Source organism: Pantherophis guttatus, chromosome 10, assembly GCF_059756535.1.
Source record: "Pantherophis guttatus breed Tessera chromosome 10, ASM5975653v1, whole genome shotgun sequence".
In the NCBI taxonomy this organism is placed as follows: domain Eukaryota; kingdom Metazoa; phylum Chordata; class Lepidosauria; order Squamata; family Colubridae; genus Pantherophis; species Pantherophis guttatus.
This window is the reverse complement of record NC_142072.1, coordinates 14163085-14187015: the sequence shown is the minus strand read 5'-3', so window position 1 is coordinate 14187015 and position 23931 is coordinate 14163085. Positions and strand designations below refer to the sequence as shown.

Below are 23931 nucleotides of genomic sequence, written 5' to 3'. Positions count from 1 at the left end.
TGAATTGCGGCAGCTGTTAGCAACATGGATGTTAAGTGAATCCGGCTTCCCCGTTGACTTTGCTCCTTAGAAGATCATCAAAGGGAATTGCATGACCCCCAACGGTCATAAGTATGAGTCAGTTGCCAAGCATCTGAATTTTCATCACGTGGCCATGGCGCAGCTGCAGTGGTTGTAAGTGTGAAAAAGTCACTCTTTTCAGTGCTGTTGTAACTTTGAATGGTCACTAAATGAAGTCTAACACTGAACATACCAAAAAAAAAAAAAAAAATCCATTCCGGCTGAATGGTGGAAGGAAAAAACCTGATAAATTCTCCTCCATAACGGGTCTACAAATAATTATAAGCTTTCTCATCCTTATTTAATGAGAAAAATATATAAACAAATACAGTATTTCAGATGATGAGTTCTCTATCTAATCCTTTTCACAATGACTTTTCAATCTATAGAAGAGACTCTCAATTTCACGCTGCCTCAGCCCTTCGTAGATGGCTTGCCCAAACAAAATAAGAGAGCAAGGCCTGGAGTAAGTTTTGACAGTATCCCTGACTTATGTTTCAATAAGTTTAATTAAGTTTCAGAAATAAAAAAGTTAAAATATAAAATGACAACACCACACAAGGAAAAGGGGGATGGGGACAGTAGGGAAATTTTAAAAAATGACCTTAAACCAACCCACCAAAAATAACATGGGGAAGAAAATTACTTTCAACTCTCTTTAATAGGGATACAGTTAAACATTAAAATAAAATGAAGCAAAAAGGAAGGCACAAAATTAAAAATATGAGATATACATACCCAACAGTCAAATAATAACAATATATATTATATAGTCTCCTACTCTAAATAAAACATATAACTAACAAATGCATCATGCTAACAATTCCACAAATAGACATATTAGCAAATATTTTTATAATCAATTATCTATAATAAACCAACCTCTACTTTAACTTTAATCAGACACATAAAAGTTTAAAATAAAAGGTGTATCTATTAAGCTCCAACAGCACATGACATTTCTGTAATTAAAACTTATCGGATCATCAGATCCCAAAGTAAAAATTTATTTTTATCTTCATCAAGGCCAAAGTCCAAACATGTTTTTCCACGTACAAAGAAAATCAGTCAAATTATTATCTTTTAATCAAAGCAGTCGATTTCGCCATCTCAGCCGGTCACTTCACAATCCATGCTTCCATTCATTGTGAGAATTTGTCTATCAGCATCTCTGCTGATTGTGCGATCTTGATTGGGTTGTAAAACGTTTGCAACTCCCTCTCTGTTTGAAGATGCCGCATGATACGATGCTGGTCATGTGTTTAAGCAGGCTTTTTCCAAAAAGCCTGAAAAGTCTTCAGATTTCTCTTAAAGCTTCTTTTGTGTCATCTCTACAGTTACCCTTGTTTCTGTAACCCAGAAATCTCACTAATTGCCTTTCCATTCTAAGGAAATTACCTTACAAGTACATTGATCAATTTGCTTGCCTGCATCCTTCCTTTTCAGAAACAATGCCAAAATTTGGGGTTTCAAAATTGGACTACATTACACGTGTCCCTGCTGGGAGAAAACTGCACGTGAGAACACACTGAACAGCGTGAAATAACAGGCTGTGTGATAATAGTTTGTAATTTATGAGGTAGCTAAGGATGATTGGGAACTTTCTGGGGGTGAAATAATGGACAAGTGGACAAAAATGTCAGCAAATGCAGTTTTTTCAGCTTGCGGTCCTGGATAGCTAGCACAGGTAGTCCTCGATTTACAACAGCTCATTTAGTGATTGTTCAGAGTTACAACGGCTCTGGAAAAAAGTGACTTATGACCGTTTTTCACACTTATGTCCATTGCAACATCCCCATGGTCACGTCATCAGAATTCAGCCGCTTGGCAACTGATTCATATTTATGACAGTTGCAGTGTCCTGGGCAGTGGTGAAATGTAAAATTTGTTACTACCAGTTCTGTGGGCGTGGCTTGGTGTGTGTGGGGTAATATGACTGAGTGGGCGTGGCTTTTTTTTTTTAACTTTTAAAACCATTTTTTCTACAATCTCTTCAACTGAAGAGGTGGTAAAAAAAATGCTTTTAAAAGCCTCTGATGATCTCAGCTGAGTTGCCTGATCAGCAGAGGCTTTCTTTTTTTTTTTTTTTTAAAGCCTCTGACAATCCCAGCTGACTTGCCTGATCGGCAGAGGCTTTTTTTCTTTTTAAAAACATTTTTTCTATAACCTCTTCGGCTGAGGATGCTGCAACGGTCATAAGTGTGAAAACTGGTCGTAGGTCACTTTTTTCACTGCCGTTGTAACTTCAAAAAAGCAGAGTCAATGGGGAAAGTCAGATTTGTTTAATGACCTCTTGATTTACTTAAACTCTGCAGTGACTTGCTTAACAACTGTGGCAAAACATGTCATAAAGGTTAGGCATGACTCATCTAACAACTACCTTGCTCAGCAGTGAAAATTCTGGTTCCAGTTGCGGTTGTAAATTGAGGACTGCCTACGGATGAGTTGTTTTTGCAGGCTAGGTTATGAATGGGGAGCGAAGAGGCTGAGGGAGTGGAATGAAAGCTGGTAGGACTGAAGTACACTTGTACAAATAAATAGCCCTAGCATTTCAACTTGTATGCCGCTTCAACGGTGCTTTACAGCTCTCCCTAAGTGGTTTACAGAGTCAGCATATCGCCCCCAACAATCTGGATCCTCATTTTACTGACCTCAGAAAGATGGAAGGCTGAGTCAACCTTGAGCCAGTGAGAATCGAACTGCTGGCAGTTGGCAGAATTAGCCTGCCATACCGCATTCTAACCACTGCGCCACCACGGCTCTTCTAAATACATAAAATAAAGCGAAGGAAGTGCTCAGTGGAAGAGCGCACATGCCTTACGTGTGTAAAATCCCACAGCTAATCCCTGTCACCAACAGCTAAAAGGATCAGGTAGCGGATAATGGAAAAAACCCTGGAGGGCCACTGCCAGGCAGAACAAACAATGCTATAAGAGGGTCCAAGGTCATTGTGATTGCAACATCCTGGAGAGCAGGGGGGGTCAGTTCCTTGTGGGATCTGATGCAGGTTGTGCTGTCTCTTAAAGAGTCTGGTAACCCTCTCAAGAAAGCAAGGAGAAGGGAAGGGGCACCCAGAGGCAAAAAAAAGAAAAAAGGTACCCAGGATTCAGCAGCAGTGATTTCTCGATAAAAATGCACCCTGGCTGGCTCAGGAATTCTGGGAGTTAAAGCCCACAAGTCATAAAAGGGCCATTGTTCCATCCACACCCCTGTACATGAAAAGCAGAAGTCAGAGTCACATTTTTGGGGGGATCAGAACCCTGTAGATGCTCCTGAAGCCAGCCAAGAAATTCTGTCAAACCAGTGGCTCTGTGGCCTTGAAACCATTTTCCAGGGAGGCCCTGAACTGTTTTGAAAGTGTAGCTGGGAGTTTCCAATGAGAACCGACAGCTGAAATGCACCTTGTCTATTTTCAGCCTCTCTATCTAGCAAGGATGGGCTATCAGATACCTACAGCATGCCAGCAATGTCACTGGTGTCATTGCTCCCAAGGCAGCTTTCATGAATATTTGCAAGGGATCTTATGCTGACTCTAAATGTACAGACCCCAAACAGGCTCAGTATTATTCCCAGCCTAAATTAGCCAGCTGGGCATTATCCAGATAGTGTGGACATCCCAAAAGAGGAAGGGGGTCAATTTATTTTCCAAAGCACCAGAAGGCAAGACAAAAGAAACAGTGGATGGAAACTAATCAAGGAGAGAAGCAACCTGGAATTAAAGAGAAACTTCCTGATAGTGAGGACAATTAACCAGCGGGACATCTTGCCTCCAGAAGTAGTGGGTGCTTCATCACTGGAGATTTTTAAGAAGAGACTGGACAGTCACTTGTCAGAAATGGTATAGGGTCTCCTGCTTGAGCAGGGGGCTGGACTAGAAGATCTCCAAGGTCCCTTCCAGCTTTATTCTGATTCTGATTTGAAGCATCTGGAGGCCAGTAAGTTACCAAACCTGTAGAAAAAGATAATATCCAATGTGTAATTACAGGTAGTCTTGGACTTTCAGCCACAGTTGAGATCTGAATCTCCATCGCTAAGCAAGGCAGTTCTTTTGCTCCATTTTACGACCTTTTTTACACCATTGTTAAGCGAAACGGAAGTTGTTAAGTGAATCGTGCGGTCATTAAGCAAATCTGGTTTCTCCCATTGAATTTTCTAGTTGGAAGCCAGCTGGGAAGGTTACAAATGGTGTGAACACATGACCCCAGGAGAGTGCAGCTGTCATAAATACAGGCCAATTGCCAAGCGCCCGAATTGTGATCACATGACCATGGGAATGCTATAGCAATAGCGCTGAGACTTATATACCGCTTCACAGTGCTTTACAGCCCTCTCTAAGCTGTTTATAGAGTCAGCCTCTTGCCCCCAACAATCTGGCTCCTCATTTTACCCACCTCGGAAGGATGGGAGGCTGAGTCAACTCTGAGCCTAGTGAGACTCAAACTGCCAAACTGCAGGCAGCCGGCAGGCAGCAGAAGTAGCCTGCAGTACTGCATTCTAACCACTGCGCCACTGCAGCTCTATAACAGTCATAAGTGTGAAAAACATTTGTAAACTTTGGGTCTGGAGCAGTGGTGGGTTTCAAATTTTTTTACTACCAGTTCTGTGGGTGTGGCTTGGTGGGCATGGCAGGGGAAGGATACTGTAAAATCTCCATTCCCTCCCCACTCCAGGGGAAGGTTTCTGTAAAATCCCCGTTTCCTCCCGATCAGCTTGGACTCGGGAGGCAGAGAATAGATGGGGGTGGGGCCAGGCAGAGGTGGTATTTGCCGGTTCTCCGAACGACTCAAAATTTCCGCTACCGGTTCTCCAGAACTGGTCAGAACCTGCTGAAACTCACTGGGCTTGATATGTTATGGAAAACCAGCCTCGAGTACTTTACGCTGCTTTATGCTTTATTTAGGAAACACGGTTAAGCAAAACATTTCTTAATTAAGTCCTGCAATTTAGCCTTTGGATAAAGGGCTGATATAAGAAGGAATGTAGGAAGCTTATTTTTGTTAAGAGAGAAGGTGACTTCTCTGTGCCTCGTTTTTGAGATTCCCAGTTAAGAGCCCCGGATTTCAGAGCAATTCCATTTTTCTCATCTTCAGAAAGTAACTCCCTTCTCCACATTGTACCATCGAAGCAAGCATGCTTGGGGTGGCAGCCATCTGCACCTTTGTGTGTAGGGCGTGTGTGTGTGTGTGTATGTATGTGTGTGTTCGGTCCTGTGTTTTCTGTTTTGATCCGTACCCGCTGGGACCTTAAGTAATTAATATCCCAAATGATGCCATGTCTCATTTTACACCAGAAGGGACCTAGATGCAAACTGAGCATAATTTTCTTATCCCTTTCATTGTTCAAGCTCGGCCTTTGTGGACACTGCCGTGCGCATGATTGCCTTCCTTTCTTCCTTTCTCTCTCTCTCTCCCCACCCCTCCAGCCCCCCACCCCCAGGTTTGGGTCTTTTCAGCATGATAATATCGACCCATTATTTTGCCCCGCAGCAGGACATGTCCCAGCTGCAAGGCTTTTCTTTACAGTAACTTCGTGGCAAGGATGCTGCTGCCCCAAAGCTCATCGTGCTTAGGTAACTAATAAAATTGTCGAAAGACCAGGAACTGGAGCTGGCCAGCATAGCCATTCGCACTGGGCCACCGGCCTGTCCGGATCCTGGCTTGTTTTTTTTTTTTTTTTAATTTTATTTTCTTAGCCCTGGACCCCTATTGTCCGCCCTGCTTTTTTTTTTTTTTTTAATTTGATTTATATGCCGCCCTTCTCCGGAGACTCAGGGCGGCTTACAATGCGTTAAGCAATAGCCTTCATTCTTTTGTATATTTTATACAAAGTCAGCTTATTGCCCCCACAAACTGGGTCCTCATTTCACCTACCTTAGAAAGGATGGAAGGCTGAGTCAACCTTGAGCCTGGTGAGATTCGAACCAGCAGAAATTGCAGGCAGCTGTGTTAATAACAGGGTGCACTAAACCCCTGTACTATCAAGGCTCTTATTCCTTGATGCTTAGTGAGAGGCCAGAGATAAGCCATTTGTCATGATCTCTTCCCTTCCCCAACTTCCAGGGGCACCTGGCCATCCCCAGTGAGTTGAAGGAGGAAATTCATTTGTGCAGCCATGTTTAATTCCCAGGATAGTCTAATCTCTGGCACCATCTGCGTCCCCCGCCTGGAATGGAGGAGGCCAGAAAGCTCTTGGGATTTCTTCCAGAAGGTGAATGTCAAGAGGCCTTGTTTATTCACTGTCTGTCCAGATAACATCCCGGGGTCACAGGAGGACAGTTTTGTTTGGTTTTGAAAGAGCCGCTGAGCCGGATCTCAGCTAGCCACGGAGACTGGCTTTCAGTAACTCCTTCAAGAGAAAAAGGAAAAAAAGGGGAGCTTCAACCGAAGCAGCAAAGAAGCTTCCCTGGGGCAAGATAGCCCAAGTGGATCTGTGGGTCCTCCACCATCAACTGTCCTATTGTACTCTCCTCTGGCTAGGGGTTCGCTGCTGGGGGTTCGGAAGAACCTCTAGCTAAGATTCTGTACAGTTCAGAGAACCCCCAAATCCCACTCCTGGCTGTTCCCGCCTCTCGCAGGAGTCCCCACGTGGCTCATTTTGGATGCAGGTAAGTGCAGGGCACGCGTGGAGGCTTGGGGAGGGCAAAAAACAGGCCTACCAAAAGTTTGGGAAGGCCAGAAATGGGACCGTTTCCGGCCTCCAGAGGGCCTCTGGAGCCTGGGGAGGCTGTTTTCGCCCTCCCAGAGGCTCAAGGAAAGCCTCCGGAGCCTGGGGAGGGCAAAAACACCCCCCCCTCCGCTGTGGTGCAGGAGGCTGACTAGGCCACACCCACCATGGCCATGCCCACCCAGCAACTGGGCAGAGAACCCCTTGCTAAAATTTTTGAAGCCACCCCTGGCCATAGCAGCTGCAGGCTTGGCCAGCTTCCTGTAAGCAGTGGTCTGTGCCAAGTAGTGCTTGATTTACAACAGTTTGCAAGAGTGGCAACTATCTGTAGCTTGGGTGTAGGATGAAAGTGGAGGTTTGTTCTCCAAGCTCTTGTGGGTTGGTTTCCGGATGTTTCGTTACCAGACTAGGTAACATCTTCAGCGGACGATGAATGCCTTCAATTCCAGTGAAGATGTTAGCAAGCTTGGTCACGAAACGTTCTGAAACCAACCTTAGAAGCTCAGAGAACGAACCTCCACTCTTACAACAGTTCGTTTAGTGACCGTTTGAAGTTCACAACAGCACTGAAAAATGTGACTTATGATCGTTTTCCACACTTACAGCCATTGCAGCATCCCCTTGGTCTCGTGATCAATATTCAGACACTTGGCAACTGGGTCATATTTATGATGTGTCTCGGGGTCGTGTGATCCCCTTCTGCAAACTTCCGCCAAGCAAAGTCAAGGGGGAAGCCAGATTCCCTTAACAACCGTGTTACTGACTTCATAACTGCAGTGATTCACTTAACAACTGTGAAAAGAAAGGTCATAAAATGAGACAAAATTCAATTAACATCTGTCTCACTTAAGAACAGACATTTTGGGCTCTATTGTGGTCATAGGTCAAATATTACCTGTACTATAATCTTCTTGCAATGCCTTATTTTGAGGATACAACACCTTGTATCGTGCCTTTGATGCAAGGGGTCTCCAGTCCTGCTGCCAGGTAGAGGTGGAGCATTGCTTGAACTTAGTTCCTTGACCAAAGCAGCTACTTTATTCTATCTAATGGTGGAGCGAGCCCTGATTGCTGGGTTACTAACAAATATCAGTGTTCTTTGCCTTCATCAAATTGTTGGTCCATGGGGAAAGCTGATTTCTTCCTTTGAGAGTAATTAGTAGAAGTTTCATGTTCAGGGGTTGAGGGACACCTCTTGTTGGCCCAAGAGATGGCTATTAGCTGTTCACAGTTTGCAGGCTTTCTCGGAGCATTTCATTGGTCACTGTATGAACTACATTCAATGGATGTTACGTTTAAGTCATCAGAGTTCAAGGGAAGTCATAGCTTCCTGGAGCAGAAGAGTTCATTTAAGCCATCAATTCTCCTGCTTAGTGCAGAAATCTTGAGAATTGGCTTTCCAGAGTCTGTCTGAAGACAGCAAGCAAAATAGATGCCACCTCCTCCCTAGATCATTCAACTATACCCTGATGAACTGATGTTGCCCTAAGAAATGCTCCTAATATTAAGCCAGAATCTATGTTCCTTGCTATTTTCTGTATTATGCTGTGTCCTGTATTCTGGAACCAATTTAAAGATTTGGATCGCCTTCTGTATGACATCCTTTCAGAACTTTGATGGATGTGGTCATCACTCTTTGGTCATCTTCTCTCAAGGCTAAACATATTTAGTCTCTCCAGTTTCCAGTTCCTTGATCAAAAAGTTTTCAAGATACCTATATTTCAACCAAATTTCTGCAGGATTTGAAATCTACCTAAGAAATGAAATTACCTCTAAAAATGGGAATGCCACTTGGTAGAATTGCATGTTTATGGAAGTTGGATACAATCAACTTCAAAATATTTCTGCTGCAGTTATTTATTGCAAAGATTTGTATTCTACTTTGCTTTTATAGTGGAGTTCGAATGGATGCTCCTGAGCTTCTCAAATGTCTTTTACACATATTGATTAATCTTGCTGGACTTCAGCAGCATTGTTGCCAAGCCTTTGTTGTCCTAGGTCAGAGGTATCAAACTCGATTTCATTGAGGGCCACAACAGGGTTGTGTTTGACCTCGGGGGGGCGTGCGTTTCAGTAACATCTCAGGAGCCGTGGTGGCGCAGTGGTTAGAGTGCAGTACTGCAGGCTACTTCTGCTGGCTGCTGGCTGCAGTTTGGCAGTTCAATTCTCACCGGCTCAACGTTGACTCAGCCTTCCATCCTTCTGAAATCTGTAAAATGAGGACCCAGATTGTTGGGGGCAATATGTTGACTCTGCAAACCTCTTAGAGAGTGCTGTCAAGCACTGTGAAGTGGTATATAAGTTTACGTGCCATTGCTATTGCTATCTCTCTGGGACATTTGAGTCAGTGTTGACTCCTGACAACTAGCTCATACAGCTTCTTCACAAGATTTTGCCATTGCCTCCTTTTTATTGGCCGAAGGTCGCCCAGCTGGCTTTATGCTTAAGGCAGGACTAGAACTCATGGTCTGCTGGTTTCCAGCCTGGTGCATTAAACATTCCACCAAACTAGCATTCTCCAGGACATCTAGCTTTTTAAATAAATAACTTTTTGCGCATTAAGAATGCTTGTATATATGACTGTTTTTCAAACCTATATTGGTTGGCTATTAAATATGTTGCTTCTCTCACTCTTTTTTCCATGTATTCTACACTGATGGATTCTGATGAATTACCTATCGGATTCCTGTAATTGGCTCCATTTTTGGGGGGTGAGTATGAACTTTTAATGAAATTCTTAATGAGTTGAAAGCGTTCTTCCAGAAGCAGAGGCTTTGCTTAGTCTCGTTTCTTTTTTTTAAAAAAAATCAGTTCTTCTGGTTTACATTGCTTAATCCTTCCTTTCTAATGTAACTGAAAGCTTACTGGATTCATTTTTTTGATTTAAAAAAAAATATAGAGTAGAATTCTAGCGGGTTAGTTTGTTATTCTACAGCAATGGATATTTTCTGTCGAATGTTCTTCTTTATGTGGTTAGTTCCATGTTATAAATCATATTTCTGCATGGGAGAAGAATGTAGTAGAGGCATTAATATTTGATCGCTGATTTGCATCACGGAGATTTATATGAAACCTGTCCAGAAAAAAAAAAAAAGAATTTATATTGGAAATCTGTCTTGAATTTCTATCGTAAATATAAGCGCATTATTTATGAGTTACATCCCAAGGCTTGTGTTTAGCAAAGACACTGCTCCCATGTTTATTCAGATGTCAGCTGCCTTGGTTTATTGCGTTTTGTTCCAGATAGGCTGTAGGATTGCAGCAGAACAATGCTAATCTTCCTTAGGTCTTCCTGACTTTTGCAGATTAAGAAAGAGGCTCTTGTGAATAAGGTTGGTGTTGAACTTGAGTTGACCAGATTAACATCAGGCACAAAGAATACAGAAGATTATTTCAAGCCTATTCACAAGAATCTGGTCAACTCAACACTGAATGCGCACCAGATAAGGATCAGTGGAATTCAGGAGAGGTTGGACTTGCAGTGCTTGTGGGAATGCAAGGACTCTAGGCTGATGACTAGTTTAACTCCACCATCACCCACCCAGCTCCGCATGCTCTTCTCCTACAGGCGCTGAATTGAGGGGAGGAGTGAAATGGTTGAGTAGCCTTGAGTGGCTTGTGGGGAGGAAGTGGCTAAAGGGAGAGCCTCCCTAAAACTTCACAGTATTTATCAAGTAGCTATGTAGTGAGCGCTTTAGTCTGACGATATTCCTATCTATAGCCGAGCAACAATAAACATACCACCATGATCAGTTCTTTGAGTTGTTTTGGTTTCCTTGTGCCTGACAGAAGGTGACAGTGTTTTTCCTGTGGTCAGTAATCAAACTGAAGAGGTTTGTCAGTTTCAGCAAACAGGGCAAATGCCTTGACAGTTACCGTATTTTTTGGAGTATAAATACACCGGACTATAAGATGCACCTACCTTTTTTGGTGAGGAAAACAAGAAAAAGAAATCTACCTCTGCCTCCCAGCAATTTTGCCTCATTGCAGCAAATAGTAAATAGCCTGCTTTACTTTCATTTTCGTTTTCAGCATAGCTTGATTAGCACAAGAAAAAAAAAAGAAATCTGCTCCAGCAATTTACCTTCTTGCAGCAAGCAGCAGAGGCCCGTGCAAAACAGCTGAGAGCAAAACAGCTGAGAGTCGGGAGGATGATTCAAAGGACAATCAAGTTGTGCTAATTAGGTTGTGCTGAAGCTGAAAGGAGCTGTTTCTTCTTGCTGCTTGCTACAAGGAGGTAAACTGCTGGGAGGCAGAGGCCAAAGGGGGGCCAGTGGGTGGGTGGGGCTAAATTTGGTGTATAAGATGCACCTAAATTTTCATTCCCTTTTAGGGGGGAAAAAGGTGCGTCTTATACTCTGAAAAATACGGTACACCTTGAACCTGTCCCTTTAAAGGAAATACTAGCAAGTGCCCCAGAGTTTAGGCAGGCACATGGTCAAAGTGAGATAGACTTTCTTCTCTGACAGCAGCATGAAAGGGGAAGCTAACGAAGCATATCTGAATGGGTTCATTCATTCAGACTTTTGGATTCTTCTTTTGCCAAATGTAAAGCAATTCCTTCCAACGCTAAAGAAGTGAGAGGGAGGCATCTGTTTTATCATATTTATATCTCTCTTCCACAGAACACAAAAGTGGTGCATGTAAATTTATTTTTGGCTACGCCAAATAGATCTTGTACTGTGCAAGGCTAACTGAATCTGGATCTGTTTAATTTTAATGAGACTGTAGTATCTGGTGCTTTCAGCCTCTTCTTTGGAAGCCCCAATCTAGTTTGCGTGATGTGGAGTTAATCCATTTGAAAGGGTTTCCTTTTGGACTAAAGAGTGGTGGGAGATGAAAATCAAAGATGTAACATGATTTGTTGCTCTGCAACATGATTTGCTTGGTTTATGGCATAGCATGCTGGGTGAACCCAGAATGATGCTGTGAATTGCAAGTCACGGTTGCTGACTACCAGAGCCCTGGTGGCACAGTGGTTAGAATGCAATATTGCAGGCTAACTCTGCATTCCACTGCCAAGAGTTCGATCCTGACTGGCTCAAGATTGACTCGGCCTTCCATCCTTCTGAGGTCGTTAAAATGAGGATCCAGATTGTTGGGGGACAATATGCTGACTCTGTAAACCTCTTAGACTTAGAGAGTACTGTAAAGTACTATGGAGCAGTATATGTCTAAAGTGCTATGCTATGGCATACAACGTTCAGTAGCAAACCATGATTTGTTAAACTATTCATAATTGAATGTCTGAACTGGGCCAGAGACGCCATTCAATTTTACTGCCCACGTTCCTCTGTGCATTTATTAAATTCCTTTTCTGTATGCATATTTGAAGGAGCAGCATGATATGCCAGTGCTGAATTTCAATACTAGATGCTTGTTGCATAACCTTTCCATGTTTATCTGGAAACAGAAGGCTTAGCTGGATCAACAGATGGGCTTTACTCATTGAGGAATGCTGTAGAACTTAAAAGAACATTAACTACCCTCCTGTTGATGATGCTAATAATACAAGGCATGAAGGTAATGTTTCATTGCAAGAAACCTGACCACAATTGATTTCCCCCCCCAAATGGAGTAGTTATTATTTAATTTATGCCAGCTTTTGACTAATAGTTACATACAGCATTTGTAGCTGACAAGAAATCTTAACTCTTTGCGTTAGGGAAGTGAGAGTTCTTCGCTTTCAGCTTTGGGGACCAACGTATCATATACATGGAGATCTCTCTCACCTGAGGATTGAAGGGTATTGCCTGCACAGGATTTTGCAACTTTTCCAACATCCCCTATAAGTGCCAAACCCTGATTGCGATTTGCTGGGTTTTGGCCGGTACAAATCTGTGGAGAAATTGAATGCCCTTTGGTATTGCTTTCTACTTGATAGCTTTGCTGTCTGTGAACACCATTTCTTCTGGGTATGAGGCAGTGGTGGGTTGCCCCCGGTTCAGACCGGTTTACAAGAACCAGTAGTAAAACCGGTGGGAGGCTCCGCCCACTGACCCGGACGTCATCATAGTGAACTGCGCATGCGGGCATGATGCGAACCGGTAGTAAATGTAAATAGAACCCACCCCTGGTATGGGGGTAAAGCAGCCAAAAGGATGCTAAAGTTAAAGAAGACTGGAGAAGCAAAACAAAACAAAACAAAATGTCAACAGACCACGGAAGTTGCAAACATTGTTTATGAACAAGTGCACAGATTGCAGCCCAGATGTTTTTCTTAGGATAATCAGTTTACGTCTTCTCAAGAAGCACGGCTCCTTCCTCTAAGGAAACATCTGAAGTCAACTTTCCAAAAATGGAAATACCGTAATGGCTCCTAGAAAGAACAGCCTTGCTTTTACAATTTCGCCAGCCTGATGATGAAGTGAAAGGATTTGGGTTGTGGTGCTGATAAGGAAACAAGCTAGATCCACATCAACAACAAAATTGAAGGAAGTTTCTAAAATTTGATCAAGGAAAGCTATGATTGACTGGAAAATATCTCATGTCTCTAATTGGGAAGCTCTGGCCGTGTATTAACCATTAAAATTACAGGTAATCCTCGATTTATAACAATTCATTTAATGACTGTTCCAAGATATGACATTGAAAAAAAGGGACTTATGACCAGTTTTCACACTCACGGTCACATGATCAAAATTCAGAGGCTTGGCAACTGACTTGTATTTATGATGGTTGCAGTGTCCTGGGCTGATATGATCACTTTTTGTGACCTTCTGACAAACAAAGTGAATGGGAAAGCCAGATTCATTTAACAACCGTATTACTAACTTAATTGAAGCCATTCATTTAACAACTGTGGCAAGAAAGGTCGTAAAATGGGGCAAAATTCACTTAACAACTCTCTCACTTAGCAACAGCAATTTTGGGCTCAATTGTGGCCATAAGTCGAGGGCTACCTGTATCTTCCTGTCCAAGGAATATATTCCATGGAGCACCAAGGACAGATTGCCTTGGTAGAAAACTATCTTGCCTAGGACTGTAAAACATTTTCTCCAAACTTTGTGTTTTTAACCAGTCTCCACAAAAGCTGTCCTTTGGGAGCTGCTTTTTTGTCTTTGCTGAGCTTTGAATGTGAATGGAGACACTATTTATAGCTTCAGGATACAGTCTTTTTGCTTTTCATGTTCCAGACCACAAGAGGCAGACAGATTCAATTCTCATTATTTTGTCATGAGCTCTGCAGTATTCCACCCCCTCTTCTTTTTGTAAAATAACCTACATAGCAAAGAGACATTCTAGGTTACTCTGTTTGTTTTGGTAAGAATGGAAGGCAAAAGAACTAAAAGCAAATTTCAAAATGCTTTTCACAAAAAGTAATTTTAAAAGTGGCTAATATTAGAGTTAAGATTTTTAAAAACAGGACAGAGTTTTTAAATACAGAGGTTTAACATGTCTGCCACGACTTGTTTAATATATTGGCAAGGAGCTAGTTGTTTTATTGGTTTTAATATAATTATTTGGCTTGATTCTTTGGACTGAAAAGAAAATGACCATGCACTAAAAAAAAATCAACTAGGGGTTATATCAGTGGTGGGATTCAGCCAGTTCGCACCACTTCGGGAGAACCGGTTGTTAACTTTCTGAGCAGTTTGGCAAACTGGTTGTTGGAAGAAATCATTAGGGCAGAGAACCGGTTGTTAAATTACTTGAATCCCACCACTGGGTTATATGTACAATTTTCCTCTTCAGTGTTCCAAGTTCTTTTATATTAAATTGTTAGATATTGTTACTGGACAAGGTTACAACCTAAATATCTGCCATTCAGATTTCTGAGTTTAAATAATGAAGTTAGCAAGTTGTGGGCTTTGATTTACCATGCTCTATGAATAGAATTAGTGAATGGCTGTTCTAAAATTTGCTTTAGGATAGCAAACCAGACTTTGAAGCTATTGGTATTTTAAAAAATTGACTTATTGATTGTAATCCAGGAACAGCACGATTGCAGATGGACATGGTTTATTTCTGCTTTCTGGGCTTTTTCCTTTTATGCTCTTTTCATTTTCCTGACTGATTCATAGCAGTGCAAACTAACAGTTGCTCAATAATGGGGAATACTTTTTTTTCCTGGAATTACTGGAAAACGATAATGAATGTATTTTGCTTATCTGCAAGATTGAGTTTGTCATACATTTGTTTTACTCAACAAACAAATAGGGCTGATTTTGATATGATTTGGTTATCAGCTGCTTTATATTGTTATAGTTGTTCTTCTGGAGCCCATGCTGTAGGCATGAGTTTGCTTCTGGCCATTGGAGTACTCAAGAGTACAGATGATCAAAAGTTTGCTGTTCTTATTTTGTATATGGATCTGCCAAACTGTGGAGGGGATACCAGACTGGATGGACATACAATGTATATAAAATACAGTGTTTATGTGGATTTTTTTCTCTTAAGATCTATAAGGTCATTCATACCTAAATCTCCTTTTTGGGCTTGTATGCTGTATTATGAAGCTGGCCTATGTTAGACCAGGGAGTGAATCTGCCAGTGAGCTACAGCTCCTGAACCTCAGAGGCCTCCAATAGTACAATAGTGGTGAAGTTTAAATATGAACTATTAAAATAATCAGTACATTTACTTCAATAGGCTGTTCCCATTTTAAAGACATTTTTATACATTCTCTCTTCTGTACTAATTTTTTACTTATAGGTATAGCTACTGGTTTTAAACTGTAATAATAATTTACATGATACTGAGCAATATAATGGCATATAAATAGGCTATGAACAGCAGCAGTAAATCTGCACCCCAAGTTTTGGATATTATAGAACAAAGTGAGAATTCAATGTGGTCCATGAGCTGAATTCAGTCCCATCAGATGGCATAAACAACATGGGAGAGACCAGATTTAAAACAGTCTTCTGCAAAAGCCCTGCTATCTAATGTCATCCATTTGACCACAAAGGAAATAAGCATGTGATAAGAGATCAATCAAAATAAGTGTGATAAGAGATCAATCAGTTGATGGTATTGACTAATACAATTTTGAGATTTATTCACATTTTGTGTAATTTGTATTAAATCATTAAAAGTTTTCAAAAGGTAGCTCTGATAATCCACTATCGCAAAAGCAATAAAGAATCTTTAATAAATTCACTGCTACTTTAAAGGCTCATGAATCGCAAAAGCTTATAAAAATTGTCACGAAGATGCCACAAGTCTGTGCTTCTATTTTTAGAAAACTCATAGTTAAAAAAATAAAATATTCTGTTTATGGTTTTTAATGATTAAACTTCATATTGAAATGTACAAAGGTTTTGAAGTGGTATAGCTTGCCTGCCTCACTCCACTTGTTCATAGGGTTCAAGCCTATTTGGCAATTTAATACCTTAAGAGGTGCTCAGCCAATTGTCAATACCATAACAGTATAATAGTTCATTCAAGTAATCCTGAGGATGCAAGAATACTTGTTTGTTCAAGTAATCCTGAGTAATCACGGGAATGCCACATTAACATAAAATCGAATAATGCAAATGTATTACAAATTGTTGTGTCTGGGCAGTGGATATGTTATTATCAAGCAAATCATTGTATAGCAAAATGAAGATTAGGTCGACTTTGAATCCAAGGCATGATAGGTTTATTTTATTTATATGCTGCCCTTCCCCGGAGACTCGGGGCGGCTTACAATGCGTTAAGCAATAGCCTTCATACTTTTGTATATACCTGCTTAGTAGGGCTTTCCCCCCCCCCAAGCGGTGTTCTTCTTTATACAAAGTCAGTTTATTGCCCCCACAACCGGTTCCTCATTTTACCTACCTCGAAAGGATGGAAGGCTGAGTCAACCTTGAGCCTGGTGAGATTTGAACTTGCAGTAATTGCAGGCAGCTGGTGTTACTTAACAGCATTTTAGTCTGCTGCGCCATCAAGGCTTATTTTATGTGTACATTTGGGGCATCTCACAAGGTGGAACCAAGTCAATGATAACATGACTGTGCAACCAATGTGCTTTTTGTGTGTTGCTTGTACTCAGATTTGGTTAACTTGTTGTGGCAATATTGTCTTTTTTTAACTACCTGCAGACATCTTTGCCTATATAGCAGGTAAAATGGACCCAGCATGGAATAGCTATCATTATCTTTTCTCCCCTAGACTGGCTTTTGGTTATAAAAATGAAATAATAAAAATAACACAGTATTTCTGAGGAATATCTCTGGGGAAAAAGTATTCCAGTGTAACCTAGATCAAGTATGGCTGTTTTGCATTTTTAATGCTCAGCCTCCCTCCTCCCTCCAATTTCTTGGGAAGCCTATAAACTTCTCTGGTCTCCCTGTCAGGCGCTCTAATCCTTTTACCTCTCTCTCTCTCCTCTTAATGATTATTCCAGGATCACCACTGTAAACATGTCGTTTCAAACCCTCACTTAATGACCAATGTTTGTTTTTGTGCTAAATGACAAGTTGAAAGAATCTAAGATGCAGCAGATACGCCTCCTCAAATGGCATCCATTCAAGAAGCTGTCAAGGGCCGGCTGCCTTTAATGTAGTCAAATGTCTTTATTTTAGGAAATCTTTCTAGGAGGCCGCCATTATTAATATGCATGACCAGGAACATTTTTTTTCCATAAAAGGCCTTCAGCATGTGGGGGGCTGCATCTGCGTGTTTTTCTGCAACATGAGTGGTCTATTGTTAGTAACTACCACCTCCCGGGCTGCTGTCTGTGCAGGAGCCCCAAGAGAGGAGGGAAAATGTTTTGAAATTCCCTGAATGGAGAGTTTGCAGCCAGCTGGCTCTGGTACACAGACGGAGGTGAAAAGAGGACTTTTTTTCAGACTTTCTTTCCCTTTTGGCTGCTTTCTCTTCCTGGAAAATAAATGCATTGAAGAAATTAAGCAAAATAAAATATAACCATTTACACGTATTATTTACACAATTCTCAATGAATTATAAAAATAACAAGTAAAGTCTGTATCTCTAGCCCCCAGCTCCTTCATGGAGAAAAGACAAATAGAGTGCCTATAGCAGTGATAGTATTTTACAGTTACATCTTATTTCACACATTTATGTCTTGCCCATCAAAATAAATAACATGGCACATAATCTAACTGTGTAGGATTAAAATTAATAAACTGGAGAGTAATGGATTAGATCAGTGGTGGGTTTGCACCGGTTCTATAGAACCGGTAGTAAAATCGGCCCACCAACCCCGACGTCATCAAAATGCTTCTGCGCATGCGCAGAAGAGTGCGCATGCGAGCGAGCAAAGCGAGCCCCGTTGTGAACCAGTAGTAAAGGTAAGTAGAACCCACCCCTGGATTAGATCCAGAATACTCTCAGAACAGTAGTGGCTTTCACATATTCTTACCACCGGTTCACCCCGTGTGCGCCTTGCTTTGCTCGCACACGCCTTCCGCCCATGAGCCCGGCCTTCTGCATGCTTGCTGTGCACGCGCGCACCTTCTGCACATGCACCTGGCCTCAAAAACGTGGCTAAATAGAACGGCATTATGTCCGGGCGGGTAGGCGAGGGCGGGCTCACCCCCAATCACCGCTACCATTTCGCCCGAACCAGTCTGAAGCAGCTGAATACCACCTCTGTCTCAGAATCATTTACTGAGCAGAAGCTCATTCACTGTTTTCTTGCTGATAGGAGACAGTTGTCCCCTTTCTTCTGCAGCCTTACTATCATTTCACACATTGTTCCATGGATCCCTCCAAAGCTGATTTTCATTTTAAAGTGTGTTAACATCAAAGTAAAGGAGGATGGAAGATAGTTCCTTCAGCATAAAGGCATCATTGAATAGAAAATCTTTCAAAGATTGAAGGAACTCTTCTGTTAATGTGATAAACTCGAGACTAACAAAATTGGTAATGCGCTAAAATACATTGTATTAACTTTAAACAGATACAACAGTATATGAAATACATTCCAAAAACTACCCTTTGGAAAATATGCATCCTGTCTTGTCTGCTGGAAGCTAGAAATAGCAGCAGACAAAAATAGGCCCAGGTGCTTTATTTGGCACCACAGAAGAAAAGAGACAGATATATATATATATCTTGCATGTACCTGCCATAATTCCAATCATTAGTTGACCTGGAGCAGAGTGAAAATTTCTCTGGCAAGATATCTGAGTATAATACATTCTTAAAAGGACCGTGTTTTGTTTCCCTTCCAAATACATTTACTTATGTAATCTTTCTTTTCAGTCTTGGCAAATCTCTCTCTTCTGTGTAATATTTAACTGCAGGGATCACAAGACACACTTGTAGCATAGTTAAACTTTCAAATAGGATTATAGAAAATGTCCCTTCTAATTTAAGGGACTTTTTACCATCTTCATGATGCAAGAGGCAACATGGATTTTTGGCACACTATCAATTCAAGTTTGATTCCTGGGAACTATACAGGCCCATCCATATAGGATTTTGACAACAACATAAAGTGATTTGCCATTGCCTTTTCCTTTGACTTCTCAGCCTAGCCTCCAGGCCTGGGATTTCCTGCTAGCCTTCAACCCAAGCATTATTCAGCACTGTCCCTGCTGAGTTTTGTAAAATTTGATGAGATCAGCTCAGTGCTACAATGGAAATAGCTTTGATAAAAATTCTTGGATTATAATCCAGCCCCTTGACTGTGTAATCACATTTAAAAGTGGCATCTATCTACTGTTCCTTAAGTGAAATTTCTCAAGCACTCCAGTTACAATGTTGGCAGGCATGTTATGGACTATTAAAAACGCTACCCAAGACGGTAGCTCTGACTGCATTCACACTCAGTACCACAATGTTCATCCTTTGGATATCTCTTATACAGTTTCCCTCAAAATTATTCCCTCAAAATAAGATATCCCCTGATAATAAACGCAATCGGGCTTTTGAGCACATGGCAATAAGGCCACATGCTTATTTCAGGGTTCAAAAAAATATAAGAAAGGGTCTTATTTTCAGGGAAACACGGTATAAGATTGTACAGGTAGTCCTCGATTTAAGACCATAATTCAGCCCAAAATTTATGTTGTTAAGTGAGTTTTGCCCCATTTTATTACCTTGCTTGCCATTGTTATTAAGTGAATCACTGCAGTTGTTAGGTTAGTGACATGGTTGTTAAATGAATCTGGCTTCCTCCCTGACTTTGTCAGAAGGTCACAAAAGATGATCCCAGGATGCTGTGACAGTCATAAACATGAGTCAACAGTCATAAGTGTGAAAAACAGTCATAATCACTTTTTTAGTGCCTTGAATGGCCATTAAATGAATTATTGTAAATTGAGGATTACCTGTAATTGGAAATATTATACTGTATGTCCAAATAGAAAGTCAGCTATACTTACTTTGGATTAGTATACATAAAGTTGCACCTTTCATATGTAGTTAAAAGACATCCATAATTCTAAAGCTGTGCTTTTGAAATAGTGAACTGCTTTAGAATTGCAGATTGTTTAAAGATGTTGCCGTGGAAAGGCCACAGTGAGACCATACCTATTTTATTGATTAGAGAATATTGCAGTGAGATCCTTGGTCCGATATTTGAGAATGTAGTAAAGAGATAGTACAACAGTTATGGGGTCAAACCTCAATCAGCAAAAACAGACTTAAATCCACACTTGACCACCAAATTCATTATGTGATTTTGGCTAGTCACTTGCTCTGAGCTCATGATGGTTTTAGGTGGAATAAAATGAGGGGAGGCCTTTAAATAAGCATGAGAGAGAAAATATGGCGTCTACATGCAGTCTATAAAATAGTAATTCTAAGGCCTGGTTCACATAGTGGACAAATCCATAGTTTATTGATTTTGGTTTTGGCTTACTGTCTTGCATCAACCCAACCATTATATACTTTGATTTATAGATTACTGCAGTATGCAAAGCCAGTATGAGAGATTACGCTTTCCTTGTATGTAAAAGGGAGATTAAAAACACACACCACCCAATTGAAAATTATAATTCTTTTCCCTTGTAATAACCTTTCCATATTAAGAACCCTGGAAATTTTTTTAACTCTTATGTGTAGTAAATGGCATGCTGTTTATAAATGTTGGTAACACTGTTAGGAACAAAGAGCTTGTTGGATTGCAGTGTTGATATGTGCATGGAGGTGTATCTGCATTAGATGTGTGTGTGTGTTAATACAATTACTTTTCACCCATTTTTTGTGAAAAGGAAGCCATGGGGTTCAAATGTGCTCAATGACTGGGCGTAAAGTATCTCCTGTGCTGAGAGTGTGATACATACTAGAGAGCGCCATCAGATGCCTTTCTGATAAAGGGATGCATCCTTTTCATTTGTCAACACTATGAAGAATACAGGTAGTCCTTGATTTACGACTGTTGGTTTAATGATGGTTCAAAGCTACAAAGTGATTTACAACCTGTAGTCTCATTTATGATTATTGCACCACCCAGTCATGTGAGCTCAACTGGAATACTTAGCAACCAGCTCGCATTTACAACTGGTTGCAGCCGTCCTGCAGTAATGTGATTGCGATTTGCAATACTTATTTCCAACAAAAAAATCCACCCATTGGGGAAGCTGGATTCATTTAACATCTGCATGATTTACTTAATGACCACCATAACACTTGTTGTGAAATCAGGTCCAATTTACTTATGACCATAACTTGTGACTGAAACTCCAGTCCCAATTGTGGTCGAAAGTTAAGGACTACCTCTATATACCGTTTCCCTGAAAATAAGCCCTAGCATGAGTTTTTTTAACACATACATTTAATATAAGCCCTACCCCCAAAATAAGCCCTAATGAGTCTGCACATCCACACTAGCACACCGCATAGCCTCCTGCCCATTGTGAGCAAGCAGAAATGGGCCTCCCGTACATGGGGGGGGGGATAACACCCCCCAAAATAAGCCCTAGTGCTGACCCAAAAGACAATAAGACCTGGTTTTATTTTCGGGGAAACATGGGTAGTTTAAAAATCTCATGCAAGAGATTTTTGCTGCTATAGCAGGAAGGCCAGCTGCATCATTCTTTACCTGCCCAATGTGTGTGTGTATAGTACTCTTCAGAGCAAATATGTGGTAGAAGCTGTTTTTTCCCCCATGAAAGTCTTATTTTGCTACAACTTCCTCCTTCAGTCGAGCAAGCTGGCATGTTTCAGTTTTAAAGTTTTTAAAGGCATATGCTAAACTTAAATATGCAGAGCCAACATTTCCTGATTTTACTGTGCTTGACGTTTAAGTTGTGTTATGATGCCATAGCAAAGAAAGCGGTAGATATTTGTTTCAAAGAACTTGCAGAAGTAAAATGCATAGGAGGGATGGTCTGCCCTTTTATAGTATGAAGCACTGTTGATATAGTAGTTCTCAGGATACTGGCAAATGGATTAAGCTGCCTCTCGTTCAGACTACAGGTGATCCTTGATTTATGACCACAATTGGGATTGGAACATCTGTCGCTGAGGTAGTTATTAAGTGAGTCCTTAACTTAACCTTAACCTTAAGTGAGTCCAAAACTTTTGCTGTGCTTTTTAAGTAAATCTGGCTTCCCCCATATACTTTGTGGAAAGCTGACTGGAAAAGATCACCAATGGTGATCACATGACCCATGGTGCTATAACTGTTGTAAGTATATGCTGGTTACCAAGCACCCAATTTTTTTTCATGTGACCACAGAAGTGTGATGGAATCAGTTTTAAGTGAGAAGATTGTAAGTCACTTTTTCCACCAGTTATAACTTCCAACAATTGCTAAACAAATGGTTGTAAACTTGAGGACTGTATGGAATTTCTCGTGAGTGTAGCAATATTGGGCACTAAGTACTATCAAGGCTACCAAATAGTGCAAGATTGTATGAGAAATTCAGAACCGATGCAATTAAAAGATCATTTTCTCATACAATCTTGCACCACTTGGCAGCTTTTACAGTGTCGTGTTTCCCCGAAAATAAGATCCTGTCTTATATTTTTTTGAACCCTGAAATGAGTGCTTGGCCTTATTTTTGGGGATGTCGTATTATTTTGGGGCACATGGAACAAGACGGGGCTCCTCTTGCCGTCTTACCTGATTTTCAGCTCTGTCTCTCTAACCCTAACCAGAGGAAATAGCAGGGACCGGCTGCACATGCGGTTAAGTATTTTCAGGGAGAGCTTATTTTCGGGGGTGTGGGGTATTTTAGCACATGCGCTCAAAAGCCCGATTGGGCTTATTATCAGGGGATGTCTTATTTTAGGGGAAACAGGGTAGATACTTATCAGATGGGTAGCAGAGAAAAGAAAGGATTTCACACAACATTTAATTGACTGTTCTCACTGCCACAGATATAGGGCAGATCACCGAGTCAGTGAGATGACAGGATTATCAAAAGCCAAAGAGATGGAAGCCTCCATATTCAGAGGCAGTGTACCCCTCTGTATGCCAAATGCTTGGAAAATTTAAAAAGCAAAACAAAAAACAGTAGGCTGATTTTTTTGGGGGGGGGGAAACAGACTGGATGGCCTTTAATGGCTGCTTCTTGAACCTTGAATCATTTCACTAGACTAGATAATCACCACCTTTTCACCACTTGCGTCGAGTGGACCCAGCACCTCAAGGGATTAGCATAAGGCATGCGGAGACTGCCATAGGAAACTGGATTAATTGAGTAAACCGGGGTTCGGGTTCTCCTGCGAACGCTTTTAAGCCGAGCTGCTTTTTTTTTTCCATCTGACGCAGCGCTCGAGATTCGGCTCCATTGGATGCCTCGCTTCCTTCGTCCATTCCGCTCTTACTATTATTACACCACGGCAGCCCCGCCTTTTGGTCAAAGACGTCTGGGCCGACGAGCCATTGTTATCTTCCCCATCTCCTTCATTTTGGGGTGCGGGGGTGGGTGGTGAAAATGTGAAGAAAAAAGAAAGGAAGAAAAAAAAAGCAGGTTAAGTCCCCCACAGAAAAGGACAGCAACTCCCATAGCGGGAAGGAAACGGGGGAAAGGGGGGGGAGAAATAAGAGAGCGCGCCTGCGCGCGCACCTTTTTTTCCCCTCATAACTGACCCAGATGGCCGTTGGGATTCATTTATTTTGAAGAGGGCGCGAGCCTCGCGCGCGGGCGCGCTCTTTCGCTACCTATTTCCCCCCCCCCGCCTTTCTCCTCCTGCGCGCTTGCGCTTTTTTTTTTTTCCTCCTTCCCGCTGCCGTTGCGTCTCCCACGAAGCCCTCCGCGCGTCCCGCGCTCCCTCGTCCTCACCACCACACAGTCGTCTCTCTCTCTCTCCCCCCACTCTTCCCCTTCTCGCTCCGCTTTGGTTCCCGCCCTCTCCGCG

The 23931-nt window shown here is 41.6% G+C and overlaps 1 protein-coding gene and 1 long non-coding RNA gene across 3 annotated transcripts in view; one reads left to right on the top strand and one right to left on the bottom strand.

Annotated features, from left to right (window-relative positions):
- EPB41 (erythrocyte membrane protein band 4.1) overlaps positions 1-23931 on the top strand; it is a 106267-nt gene that overhangs the window by 19915 nt on the left and 62421 nt on the right. Inside the window, exon 1 of one of the 2 annotated variants that reach the window (XM_034413667.3) lies at positions 7718-9434. The exons of the other annotated variant lie outside the window; for it this stretch is intronic. The gene's annotated coding sequence lies outside the window, so the exon portion shown is untranslated. Of the gene's footprint in view, positions 1-7717; positions 9435-23931 lie in introns of those variants that run through there. 2 annotated transcript variants of the gene reach the window in all.
- Positions 17202-23910, bottom strand: LOC117663462 (uncharacterized). The gene is made up of 3 exons (XR_004590707.3): positions 23856-23910; positions 23182-23474; positions 17202-17532 (listed from the first exon to the last, which is right to left on the bottom strand). It is a non-coding gene; the product is annotated as an uncharacterized LOC117663462 (long non-coding RNA).